Genomic DNA, 13,370 nt, shown 5'->3' on the forward strand with positions numbered 1-13,370 from the left:
CCCACCACTGCATATGACCCCAGGACACTGCAACCGTCATAAATATGAGTCAGTTGCTAAGCATCCAAATTCTGATCACTTGTTCCTGGTCATAAATGTGGAACATGGTCACGAGTCACATTTTTCAGTGCCGTTATAACTTGGAATGGTTACTAAATGAATAGTTGTAATAGAATAAAACAGAGTTGGAAGGGACCTTGGAGGTCTTCGATACACTATTTTTGATAAGTGGTTGTGCAATCTCTTCTTTAAAACTTCCAGTGTTGAAGCACCCAAAACTTCTGGAGGCAAGTCGTTCCACTGATTAATTTTTCTGATTGCCTAGGAAGTGGTAGTTAGGAATATCAAGGTTAATAATAGTTAAAAACTGGCACCTACATGCCAGATAACAAATAAGTAACTGAAGGGGAGGAACTGCAATATGTTCGCCATAATTAAAAGCTTTCCAAAATTCACCCCAAAAACAAACACACACTTTCTCAAGAAATGTAAGATAACTGGGTGGGGCTGAAAGGACAAAGAAAAGGTGATTATTGTGGCAAGTGGAATGTCACCCACACAAGGAAAAGTTCGCCTTGAAACACAAACTGGTTTTCTGCTTCATCGCTTCCAGGAGCAATGCAACCTTCCTCCATTCTGCAGGGAAATCTCTTTGCAGGCGCAGAGCAGAATCAGAAAACTCAAAATCTACCCTTCAGGGGAGGAGGCAAAAAAAAAGTCAAAATGGGCATGCTAGTTTAATGAAAAGAAGGACCAGGGGTGGCATGATTGAAGTCTTCCGATATCTCAGGGGTTGCCACAAAGAAGAGTGAGTCGGGCTATTCTCCAAGGCACCTGAGGGTAGAACAAGAAGCAATGGGTGGAAACTAATCGTGGAGAGAAGCAATTGAGAACTGAGGAGAAATTTCCTGACAGTGATGAATGAATGAATGAATCAGTGGAACAGAAGTTGCCTCCAAAAGTTGTGAATGCCCCAACACTGGAAGTCTTTAAGAAGATGTTGGATAGCCATTTGTCTGAAACAGTATAGGGTTTCCTGTCTACACAGGGGGTTGGACTAGAAGACCTTCAAGGTCCCTTCCAGCTCTGTTTATTCTATTGTATTCTGCTACACTCTACTGTGTACTCTGCTCTACTATGATAAGATATATGATATGATATGATATGACATGACATGATATGATATGATATTATCCAAAGTACCTGAGTGTAGAACAAGAAGCAATGGGTGGAAACTAATCAAGGAGAGAAGCAACTTAGAACTGAGGAGAAATTTCCTGACAGTTAGAACAATTAATCAGTGGAACAGAAGTTGCCTCCAGAAGTTGTGAATGCCCCAACACTGGAAGTATTTGAGAAAAGATTGGACAACCATTTGAAATGGTAAAGAGTTTCCTGCTTGAGCACGGGGTTGGACTAGAAGACCTCCAAAGTCCCTTCCAACGCTGTTATTTTGTTAATCTGTTTTTTTTGTTTTGTTTTTTATGAACTTCACACTTGATGTGCATCACATATCAAAAAATATGAAGAGAATTGATTACTTGGTGTGGCAGCTATTTGGTCTTTTTTTTTACTGCATCCTGGGATCATCTCTGTCTATCTCATTAGGTCTGGAAGGAATTCGTTTTCTGCCTCCCTTTTGTGGTAATGGATGGACAAGTCCTTGTAAGTTGTGCCTGGTGGCAATTTCCACAGTGTTGAGGTCTCTTAGGAAAGTTTATTGTAGAATGGCTGGTTTAGAAGGGATGGTGAGTTTCAGTCCTGCCTCTGGGGTGAAAGTTGGCTAGGTGACTTTGGGCCAATCACCAGGATACGTTGAGTTCTAGTCCAGCCTTAAGCATGACCCACCTCACAGGGTTGTTGTCAGAGGTGGGTTCCTACCAGTTTGGCCAAGTAGGTAGCAATAGCAATAGCAGTTAGACTTATATACCGCTTCATAGGGCTTTCAGCCCTCTCTAAGCGGTTTACAGAGTCAGCATATCGCCCCCACAGTCTGGGTCCTCATTTCACCCACCTCGGAAGGATGGAAGGCTGAGTTAACCTTGAGCCGGTGAGATTTGAACCGCCGAACTGCAGCTAACAGTCAGCTGAAGTGGCCTGCAGTACTGCACTCTAACCACTGCGCCACCTCGGCTCTGAGGTAATAACTCATCCGTTCACATCCCCGAACTGGTTCTATTGGTGGGGGCCATAGGTTCTGCCATCTTGGTTTTTTTTTTGCTTCTTGTGCCTGTGCAGAAGCAATTTTTTTACTGATATACATGCCTGCATAGCGCACATCATCAAGCATGCACGCCCATCAAGCACACGCATGCATGAAGCACATGCACGGCCGCAGCGCGCCTCTGAGCCAACCAGCAGTAACAGAAGCAAGAACTCACTCCTGGTTGTTGTGTGGAAAACAGGAAAAGGAAGGAGTATTAGGTATATGTCAGAGGTGGGTTCCTACCAGTTTGCACCTATTCGGTAGAACCGGTTCGTCAAATCTACCGAACCGGTTAGAAGAGGTTCCACCAGTGGAGCCGGAAAGCAGGCCACACCTACAGAAGAGGTTCCAAATTTTTTTGAAACCCACCACTGGTCCTTGGATATGATTATTCTACACTATCATGGTCATATTTATAAAACTCAGTGCCTCTGTGAAAGGTAAGGATGACGACTGCATTTGTGGTGCAATCAGAACATTGCGTGTGTTGAAGTTGTTTTAACGCAAACCAAAGATGCCTTTTAAAAAACATCCTATTCTTATGCATGCCAGTGCTGTGGGTGAGGTATTTTATGGTGGTTCTGACAAGTGTCGTCGGCATCTTCATATCCGGTCACATGGGTGGCAAGCCACTCCCATCCAGTCATATGGCTAGCAAGCCACTCCCACAAAGGAGGCCACACCCACAGAGTAGGTTCAAACAATTTTTGAAACCCACCACTGGTATATGTTCACCACTTTGATTTATTTCTTCTTTTTTTTTTAAGGCAGGATAAAAATAAATTAAAATGCAAACAAACCCTGGTCTGCATCATTTCCTCAAATTTAATCCCTAGGGACGAGGGCATATCCCCAAAATTGGATTTTGCAATGGGATGATCTCTTCTCTGCTTTTACTTGGCTTCTCTTTTTAGCATTTGCAACTTTCAAAAAAAAAAATTATATAAGTGTGTTGGCAAAATAAACAGCCAAATTACCTTTTCTTTGATGCTGAATCACTTGATCTCTTTCGCTGCAAAAAAATAAACACTTCAGAGATTCCAGTGACTGAAAGGTTTTTCATTAATAAATAACTTGGGTATGTAACGCCAAATGTCCTCTGAGTACATCAAGGACCTGTCAAGTTTTTGGACAAGGAATAATCCTTCAAAATTATGAACTCAAAGTCCAAAGAAGGAAAAAGGGAAATATGCACCTTTGACCGATACTCATGCTTGGAAAATCTGTGATATTGGGGGGGGGGGGGGAGGAAGTCCTAATAGTTAAAGACTAGGAGCAAAGTTTGAATCAGAAATATAATTATAGTCCTTTTTTTTTTCCCTGCAGAAGTTCTGGACTACAGAACCTATGAGCCTCTGATCAAAGTTGATGAAAGCTGTAATTGAAGTCATCTGAAGAACGATATTTTGGAAAACAGATATGTAATTTAAATTGGTATTTCTCAGCTTTCTCAAGTTTAAGATGGGTGGACTTCAACTCCCAGAATTCCCTAGCCAGCATAGCTGGCTGGGGAATTCTGGGAGTTGAAGTCCACCCATCTTAAACTTGCCAACATTGAGTGACACCGGATTAAAGTGGGAAATATTCCGTCCTTGAAGATCCACAACTAAAAAACTTTGACAAGTTTCTAACAGTTTCTTGCTTCTGGAGGCAGTGGTTATTTTTAACCAAGCAAGGAAAATTCAGCTGCTTCCGCCCAACACCAGCCAAAGCAGTTTGGCTCAACCACAGAAAATAACTTCCCTCTGGCTGAACAACACCAAAACCCAGCCAGATTTCACTCCTGAGAATCTGTGCCTATGCTTGTTAGATGTGAACAGAAACACAGATTAGGAGTTTTCGCAATCTAATTCCGTAAGAATGGTGCACCACACTGCAATCCTCATTTCATCCCTATTTTGCTTGGATGTCGGTTATGGAGCCGAGGTGGCGCAGTGGTTAAATGCAGCACTACAGGCTACTTCAGCTGATTGCAGTTCTGCAGTTCGGCTGTTCAAATCTCACCGGCTCAGGGTTGACTCAGCCTTCCATCCTTCCGAGGTGGGTAAAATGAGGACCCGGATTGTTGTTGGGGGCAATATGCTGACTCTGTAAACCGCTTAGAGAGGGCTGAAAGCCCTATGAAGCAGTATATAAGTCTAACTGCTAACTGCTATGGGGGTTGCGGAGGGAGGGGGGGAATCCTGTGGGATTTTCACATTACAAAAAAGATGTTTGAGACTTTGGAAAAAATGCAGAGAAGAGCAAATAAGATGATTAAAGGCCTGGAGCAGGGGTGAAATCCAGCAGGTTCTGACAGGTTCTGGAGAACCGGTAGCTGATATTTTGAGTAGTTCGGAGAACCGGTAGCAGAAAATTTGAGTAGTTTGGAGAACCGGCAAATGCCACCTCTGGCTGGCCCCAGAGTGGGGAGGGAATGGAGATTTTGCAGTATCCTTCCCCTAGAGTGGGGAGGAATGGGGATTTTGCAATATCCTTCCCCTGGAGTGGGGAGGGAATGGAGATTTTGCAGTATCCTTCCCCTAGAGTGGGGAGGAATGGGGATTTTGCAATATCCTTCCCCTGGAGTGGGGAGGGAATGGAGATTTTGCAGTATCCTTCCCCTAGAGTGGGGAGGAATGGGGATTTTGCAATATCCTTCCCCTGGAGTGGGGAGGGAATGGAGATTTTGCAGTAACTTTCCCCTGGAGTGGGGAGGAATGGGGATTTTGCAATATCCTTCCCCTGGAGTGGGGAGGGAATGGGGATTTTGCAGTAACTTTCCCCTGGAGTGGGGAGGGAATGGAGATTTTGCAGTATCCTTCCCCTGGAGTGGTGAGGGAATGGAGATTTTGCGGTATCCTTCCCCTGATGTTGAGAGGGAATGGAGATTTTGCAGTAACTTTCCCCTGGAGTGGGGAGGGAATGGGGATTTTGCAGTAACTTTCCCCTGGAGTGGGGAGGGAATGGAGATTTTGCAGTATCCTTCCCCTGGAGTGGGGAGGGAATGGGGATTTTGCGGTATCTTTCCCCTGATGTTGAGAGGGAATGGAGATTTTGCAGTAACTTTCCCCTGGAGTGGGGAGGGAATGGAGATTTTGCAGTATCCTTCCCCTGGAGTGGGGAGGGAATGGAGATTTTGCAACATCCTTCCCCAGTATCCTTCCCCGCCCACCAAGCTACACCATGCCACGCCCACAGAACTGGTAGTAAAAAAAATTCACCACTGGGCTGGAGACGAAAACATATGAAGAACGATTGAAGGAACTGGGTAAGGCTAGTTTAGAAAAAAACTAGAAGGGAAATGATAATATTCCAGTAGTTGGGGGGGGCTGCGGTAAAAAAAGAGGGGGGGTTCCAACTTATTTTCCAAAGCACTTGTAGGCAGGAGAAGAAACAACTGATGGAAACTCATCAAGGAGAGGAGCAACCTGGAATTAAGGAGAAACTTCCTAACAGTGAGGACAATTAAGCAGTGGAACAGAACTTGTCTCCAGAAGCTGTGGGTGCTCCATCACTGGAGGCTTTCAAGAAAAGACTGGACAGCCTATCTGAAATGATATAGGGTCTCTCTGCTTGAGGACAGGGTTGGACTAGAAGACCTCCAAGGTCCCTCCCAGCTCGAAAGTGATTGATTGGACCAGAAAAAGTGGCGTTTTGGGTGTGCGGCAGGGGTGGGTTGCAACCGGTTCGCGGCGGTCCCTGCGAACCGGTTGGTCGCCGAACCTGGAAGTAAGTAACTTCCGGGAACGGCGAAGGGCGCGCCCGCCCGCGGTCATTACCCGGTTTTGACGAGTTCTGCGCTTCCACGCATGCGCAGGACGCATACAGCGCCTGCGCGATCGTCCAGGAGCAGCTGGAGCGTTGCGCAGGCGCTAGTACGCATGCGTGCACCGCGCGTGTGCACAAGGACACCGCCGGCCCCGTTCCAACCGAACCGGTTGGAACGGGGCGAGAAACCCACCCCTGGTGTGCGGCACTGTTTATCAGAGAGAAAGGGGAGAAGAAGGCTGCAGGGACCAGTTTCATCCACCGTGGATGAAAGCCAGGCATTGTCATCAGAGGGCTGCAGAGAAAGACTTCCGAAGGAAGACCACGAAGAATGTAGAAGACTCTGCCTGGAAACTGGAGACCTTTGAGGTTCAGGAAAATACAGTTGTGACGTTGGAACATTGGCTTATCCCGATGGAGGAAAACATGAGAAGTGAGCTATGTGGATCAGAAACAGGAGAAGCCCCAGCAGAGAGGGATACTGATTGGGATACAAGTGATCGTCAACTTATGACCACAACTGAGCCCAAAATTCCTGCTGCTAAGCGAGACGGTTGTTAAGTGAATTTTTACAACCTTTCTTGCCACAGTTGCGAAGGACAACGGCTGCGGTTGTTGAATTAGTAAACCTGCTTGTTAAGAGAACCTATTTCCCAATTGATTTTGCTTGTGGGAAGCGGATTACGTGACACCCCGGGGAAACAGCAACCGTCATAAATGTGACTCAGTTGTCAAGCATCCGGATGTAAATCACACACACAACCATGGGGATGCTTGCAAGGGTCACAAGCCACTGTTTTCCCCCCAGTGCTTTTGTAACTTTGAATGGTCCCCGAGTGAATTGCTGTAAGTCGGAGACTATCTGTATGCATAGGAGAAATGCTGAAACGGTTGTGCGAAAAACACTTGTAAGCACTTTTTTTAGTGCTACGTAACTTCAAGCGATCCCTGAGCAAATGGCTGTATGTCGAGGACTGTCTGTATGCAGATGAGATACAGAAGTCCCAACAGAGCGGAATGCTGTAAGGCCTGATGCCCTTTGGATATCCTCAGTGTAGGAAGTGGAGGAATTTGAAATTTTATTTATTTATTTAGTTGGTCAAACATGCACGAGATGACAGGTATAAGGATAGAATAGAATAGAATAGAATTTTATTATTTGTATGCCACCCTTCTCCGGGAGGACTCAGGGCGGCGAACAATTCAAGGGGGAAAAAAGGGGAACATAAAAAACAAAATACAAATAATAAAAGTAAACAACAGTCGCACAACCATACATGTCGAGTGGGGAGGGGAACTCATCACCCCCAGGCCTGTCGGCAAAGCCAGGTTTTGACGGCTTTTCGGAAGGCCTGGAGAGAGGTGAGGGTCCGGATCCCTGCGGGGAGTTCGTTCCAGAGGGCCGGAGCTGCCACAGAGAAGGCCCTCCCCCGTGTAATAGCCAGGCGGCATTGGCTGGTAGATGGCACCCGGAGGAGGCCAACCCTGTGAGTTCTAATGGGTCTGTGGGAGGTAATTGGCAGCAGGTGGCCTCTCAAGTACCCAGATCCAATTCCATGAAGGGCTTTATAAGTGACGACTAGCACCTTGAAGCGAATCCGGAGACCGATCGGTAACCAGTGCAGCTCACGGAGGATAGGTGTAACGTGGGTGTACCGAGGTGCACCCACAATCGCTCGCGCGGCTGCGTTCTGGACGAGTTGAAGTCTCCGAATACTCTTCAAGGGCTGCCCCATGTAGAGCGCATTGCAGTAGTAGGATAAACAATACGAGCACAGGAAATGGGTACAAATAAGTTGGGGACAGTAGGACAGGGACGGTAGGCACGCTGGTGCGCTTATGCACGCCCCCTTTATGGACGTCCACGGCAGACAGTTTAAGATTAAAGCTGTGGGGGGGGTTTGAGGATGTAACAACGGAGTCATTGTCAACGCATTCCAGGCGTTGACCACTCTGTGGCTGAAGTCGTATTTTCTGCAATCGAGTTTGGAGCGGTTTACCTTGAGTTTGTATCGATTGTTTGCCCGCGTATTGTTGAGGTTGAAGCTGAAGAAGTCGTCGAGAGATAGGGTGTTGTAGCGGATAATTTTGTGTATCCAAGGCCAAAATTTCGAGCCTGGTGGCATAAGGGATTCTATTGTGAGTTGAGGAGCGGAGGACTCTTCTCGTGAAATACCTCTGGACCAGCTCAATTGTATTAATGTCCGATATATAGTGTGGATTCCAGGCAGACGAGCTGTATTCGAGAATAGGTCTGGCAAAGGTTTTGTATGCCCTAGTTAACAGTACAATGTTACCGGAGAAGAAGCTTCACAAGATTAGGTGAACAACTCTTAATGCCTTTTAGGTAATGCTGTTACAGGGAGTTCTAGGGCTTAGATCTGGGAATAGTAAGTGATAGATAGCTGGGGCCCGGAATTATTTTTCAACAGGTAAAGATGGGGGAGGAATTAAATTATGGCCGTTGCTTCTGGCTGGCTGATCCACAGGTTGCAATTCTTCTGCTGTTGATCAGGTGAATCTGAGGAGTGGAGGAGGATGTGAATACGGAATCATGGAAGCCACTTTAGAAGACCATCTGGGAGTTTGCAGGGACAGAGGTTCTTCAGGCCTGGTTTGTGGCTCCTTCTAAACCAGGGATTTCCAGCCTTGGCAACTTTTGAGACTTGTAGACATCAGCTCCCAGAATTCCTCAGCCAGCTTTGCTTAAGTGAATCCCTGCAGTTGCTAAATTAGTAACCCAGTTGTTAAGTGAATCTGGTGTCCCCATTGACTTTGCTCGTCAGAAGGTCTCCAAAGGAGACGACCTGACCACGGGAACACTGCAGCTGTCGTAAATGTGAATCAGTTGTCAAGCACCCAGATGTAAATCACACATCTATGGGGATGCTGCAAGGCAGTGGTGGGTTTCAAAAATTGTTCGAACCTACTCTGTGGGTGTGGCCTCCTTTGTGGGAGTGGCTTGCTGCCCATGTGACCGGATGGGAGTGGCTTGCCGCCCATGTGACCGGATATGAAGATGCCGACAACACTTGTCAGAACCACCTTAAATTACCTCACACACAGCACTGGCATGCATAAGAATATGATGTAAACTTCTTTGTTAAAAGGGATCTTTGGTTTGCGTTAAAACAACTTCAACACACGCAATGTTCTGATTGCACCACAAACGCAGTAGTCATCCTTACCTTTCACAGAGGCACTGAGTTTTATAAATATGAGCTTGATAGTGTAGAATAATCATCTCCAAGGACCAGTGGTGGGTTTCAAAACAAATTTGGAATCTCTTCTGTAGGTGTGGCCTGCTTTCCGGGTCCACTGGTGGAACCTCTTCTAACCAGTTCGGTAGATTTGACGAACCGGTTCTACCGAATAGGTGCGAACTGGTAGGAACCCACCTCTACTGCAAGGGTCATAAGTTTGAAAAGGGGTCATAAGTCACTTTTTTCCAGTGCTTTTGTAACTTTAAATGGTCACTAGGACACTGCAAGTGGCAATAAATACACTTGCCAAGCATCCAAACTTTGATCATGTGACAAAACACAGGATAATGGAGTTGGAAGGGGCCTTGGAGGTCTTCTAGTCCAACCCTCTGATTAGGCAGGAGACCTTATATCATTTCAGACAAATGGTTATCCAGTTTCTTCTTAAAAACGTCCAGTGTTGGGGCACTCACAATTTCTGGAGGCAACTTCTGTTCCATTGATTCATTGTTCTAACTGTCAGGAAATTTCTCCTTAGTTCTAAGTTGCTTCTCTCCTTGATTAGTTTCCACCCATTGCTTCTTGTTCTGCCCTCAGGTGCCTTGGAGAATAGCTTGACTCCCTCTTCTTTGGGGCAACTCCTGAGATATTGGAAGACTGCTATCCTGTCTCCCCTGGTCCTTCTTTTTATCAACTAGACATACCCAGTTCCTGCAACCGTTCTTCATATGTTTTAAGTCTCCAGTCCCCTAATCCTCTTTGTTGCTCTTCTCTGCACTCTTTCTAGAGGCTCCACATCTTTTTTATATTATGGTGACCAAAACTGGATGCAGTATTCCAAGTGTGGCCTTACCAAGGCCTTATAAAGTGGCATTAACCCTTCACGTGATCTTGATTCTACGATCATAGGGATATATGGCAAATGTCATAAGTGCAAGGACCGGTTGTAAGATTTTTTAAAGCACCATTGTAACGTTGAATGTTCACTCAACAAATGGTTATAAGTTGAGGACTGTATCCTTCATTTCTGTTCCAGCAATGAAACTGATGAAAAATAGATTGTTGTCATTTCGCCAGGGAATTTTCTTCTGATAAAAAGGCATAGTTTACCAAGAGGAGCTCAGCCCAGCTCTGCTCTGAAAACATAGTGGGGAAAAATCAGCTCCATTTGCCTTTGGTCAATATTATCTTTAACAAAAGACCTTTTCCTTTGTTAGCAGTAAATGCACCTGACTTCCTCTTTTTAGCAGAAAGCAGCTATAGATCTCAGCTGGTGCTGGCTTAAATAGCCGTCTTCCAATATTGGAGGGGCTGCCACAAAGAAGAGGGAGTCAAGCTATTCTCCAAAGCACCTGAAGGCAGGACAAGAAGCAACGGGTGGAAACTAATCGAGGAGAGAAGCAATCTGGAATTAAAAAGATATTTCCTGACAGAACAATTAACCAGTGGAACAGAAATTGCCTCCAGAAGCTGTGAATGCTCCAACACTGGGAGTTTTTAAGAAGTGACTGGACAGCCATTTGTCTGAAGTGGTGTAGGGTTTCCTGCCTAAGCAGGGGGTTGGACTAGAAGACCTCCAAGGTCCCTTCCAACTCTTGTTATTCTTTTAAATCAAGTGCAGGTGTTCTGATACCTTCCATATTTCCCAGCCACTGCTTACAACTTTCATTAATTTTGGGATCTCAATGCCGTTGGGGCGTGTCTGGTTGGGGAAAACTAATTCAGGAAAATCGCAAAGGTAGACTCAAGGCTTTCCTTATGAGGCTGTTTTGCCTCTCAAGTGTTAATACGATGTGTAAGAGAGAAACAGCTACATCAAAAAAGGCTGATTCTAGATCTCCTAGAATTGCAGTTCTGCACCTAATCTATTTTGTGTGATTAGAAGACTCAAGAAACCTCACCTCTAATATTCCGTAAATCAACTAAGGAGGGGGGGAAAATCGAACGAAGAAACATTCCTTTGCCTTTACATCAGAGATTTTAAAAAAAAAAATCTTGCGGGAACCTAAAACTTTAAATCAAATTGAGCTCCTGCCACAAGTCGAGTGAGTCATTCACAAGGAATGGCACAAGAGATAATTACTCAGTAGGTGAAAGTCAGAGCAATTTTTACTGTACTCACCAGCAAAAAGTCAAATGTCGATTGTGTCCTTATCTAATGCTGGGTTGGAAAAGCTCAAACCTTGAAAATAATATTCCTCAAATGCAAAAGGAAGGAAGGAAGGAAGGAAGGAAGGAAGGAAGGAAGGAAGGAAGGAAGGAAGGAAGGAAGGAAGGAAGGAAGGAAGACTGACAGGAAGGAAGGAGAAAGACAGACAGACAAGAAAGGGAGAGAGAAAGAAAAAGAGAGAAGGATGGAGGTGGGGGAGAGAAAGAAATACAGAAAGAGAAAAAAGAACAAAAGAAAGGCCAACAGATAGAAAGAAAGAAGACAGGAAGAAAGGAAGAAGAAAGACAGAAAGGAAGACAAACAGAAAGAAAGAAAGAGTGTGACAGAGAAATGAAGAAAGGAAGGAAGACAGATAGATAGACCGGAAGGAAAGAAAGACAGATAAGAAAGAGAAAGAAAGAGAGAGAGAGAGAAGGAGGGAGGGAGGGAGAAAGTGAAAGACAGACAGGAAGAAAGGAAGAAGAAAGACAGAAAGACAGACAGAAAGAGAAAAAATTAAAGAAAGACAAACAGAAAAGAAAGAAAGAGGGAAAGAAAGGAAGGAAGACAGATAGGAAGGAAGGGAGAAGAAAGACAGACAAGAAAGAAAGAAGGAAGGAAGGAAGGAAGGAAAGAAGGAAAGAAAGAAGGGAGGGAGGGAGAGAAAGAAAGACAGTCGGAAAGAGAAAAAAGAAAACATACAGACAGATAGAAAGAAAGACAGGAAGAAAAAAGAAAGACAGACAGAAAAAGAAAGAAAGAAAAGAAAGAAAAAGGAAGAGAGAGAAAGAAAGGAAAAAAGAGAAAGAAAGAAACATAGATATTTAATTTAGATTTGCATATCATGATTAAATGAAACATACTCAGTTAATCCATCTGTCTGCGTTTGACCATAGGCTGAAGCCTCAGTGGTGCTTGCTTCATAAACAACAGCTAATCCCAAAACCAGTCAACCTAATTTTAGTTTTATCTCACTGTGCAAATGCTTCAAAAGGCGCCTTATTTTGCCTCCTTCAAGCAAAAAACCATTTACAAAATTAAAGGAACACCAATCCTTAAACGAAGAGACCGCTATCGATTTGCATCCCCAATTCCAGCCTGATAAATAAGAACATGATCTCCAGAAAACATGCCAATCCTAAACTCAACAGGAAAAAGCCCAATTTTAAATAATCTGCATTTGTCCCCTTTCAATTGCCTGGACAGTCAAACACACCCACCACACCTTTGGTGGGGAGAGTCTGTTCAAAACCCCTAATTCCTAAGCTGAGCTACTTTAAGAGATATAGAAGAGAATTCAAATTCCTCCTACGCAATCCGGGCACGCAGCAAAATCCGATCAATCAATACATCAAGAGAATCACAGCCAGTTAAAGTTGGTTGGCTTCTTTCCCTTCCTTCTCAAAAAACGATCTAAGAAATTTAGCTTACTTTACAGTCCAGATTATTCTGGGTTTCTGGAATTTCCTGCCCACCTGCTTCCAAACCACTCTGCAAACTGCCTTTTTTGAGTTTGAGGCTGACAGCAGCTGTCGTGTAATCTCTAGCAAGCAAAAAAAGGGGCATGTCCAGAGGTGGTTGCTAACGTGGAAACCTCCCTTAACCGGCTACGCCCAGATTTGCCAATGCAAACTCACTGGAGAGTTAGATGAAGCAGCTGGAATTGGCTTGCCGTTGCTGGATTTATTGCTTGCAGCAAGGGGAAAAGATCAGGATACAGCTTCTCGTGTGAGCACCTCGTCGGTCTCTTGAAAACCTCCAGGCTGGTCCAAACTGGGCCAGAGGTTCTGATCCACAGGTAGTCCTCGACCTTACAACCACCCTTGAAACCCCAAAACTTCCGTTGCTGAGCGAGACAGTTGCTAAGTGAGGTTTGCTCCACCTTATGGCCATGGCTGTTAAGCAAACCCCTGCAGTTGTTGTAGTAACATGGTTGTGGGGTGAGTCTTGGCTCGACCGTCGACTGCTTGTGAGAAGTTCGCAAAAGGGGGGGGGGAGACACGTGCGCCCCCCCCCCCCCCGGGACGCAGCTGTGGTTGTAAATCGAAACCAGTTGTTAAAC

The 13,370-nt window shown here is 45.1% G+C and overlaps 1 protein-coding gene across 2 annotated transcripts in view; it reads right to left on the reverse strand.

The window, feature by feature from the left end:
- The window catches only part of VILL (villin like), a 71,011-nt gene extending 58,151 nt beyond the window's left edge, over nucleotides 1-12,860 (reverse strand). For both annotated transcript variants that reach the window (XM_087712422.1, XM_087712421.1), the window contains exon 1: nucleotides 12,740-12,860. The gene's annotated coding sequence lies outside the window, so the exon portion shown is untranslated. The remainder of the gene's footprint in view (nucleotides 1-12,739) is intronic.
- Between the last annotated feature and the right edge of the window lie 510 nt (nucleotides 12,861-13,370).

Source organism: Thamnophis sirtalis, unplaced genomic scaffold (genome assembly GCF_051295495.1).
Source record: "Thamnophis sirtalis isolate CommonGarterSnake01/CBP01778 unplaced genomic scaffold, rThaSir2_p1.2 scaffold_4, whole genome shotgun sequence".
NCBI lineage: Eukaryota > Metazoa > Chordata > Lepidosauria > Squamata > Natricidae > Thamnophis > Thamnophis sirtalis.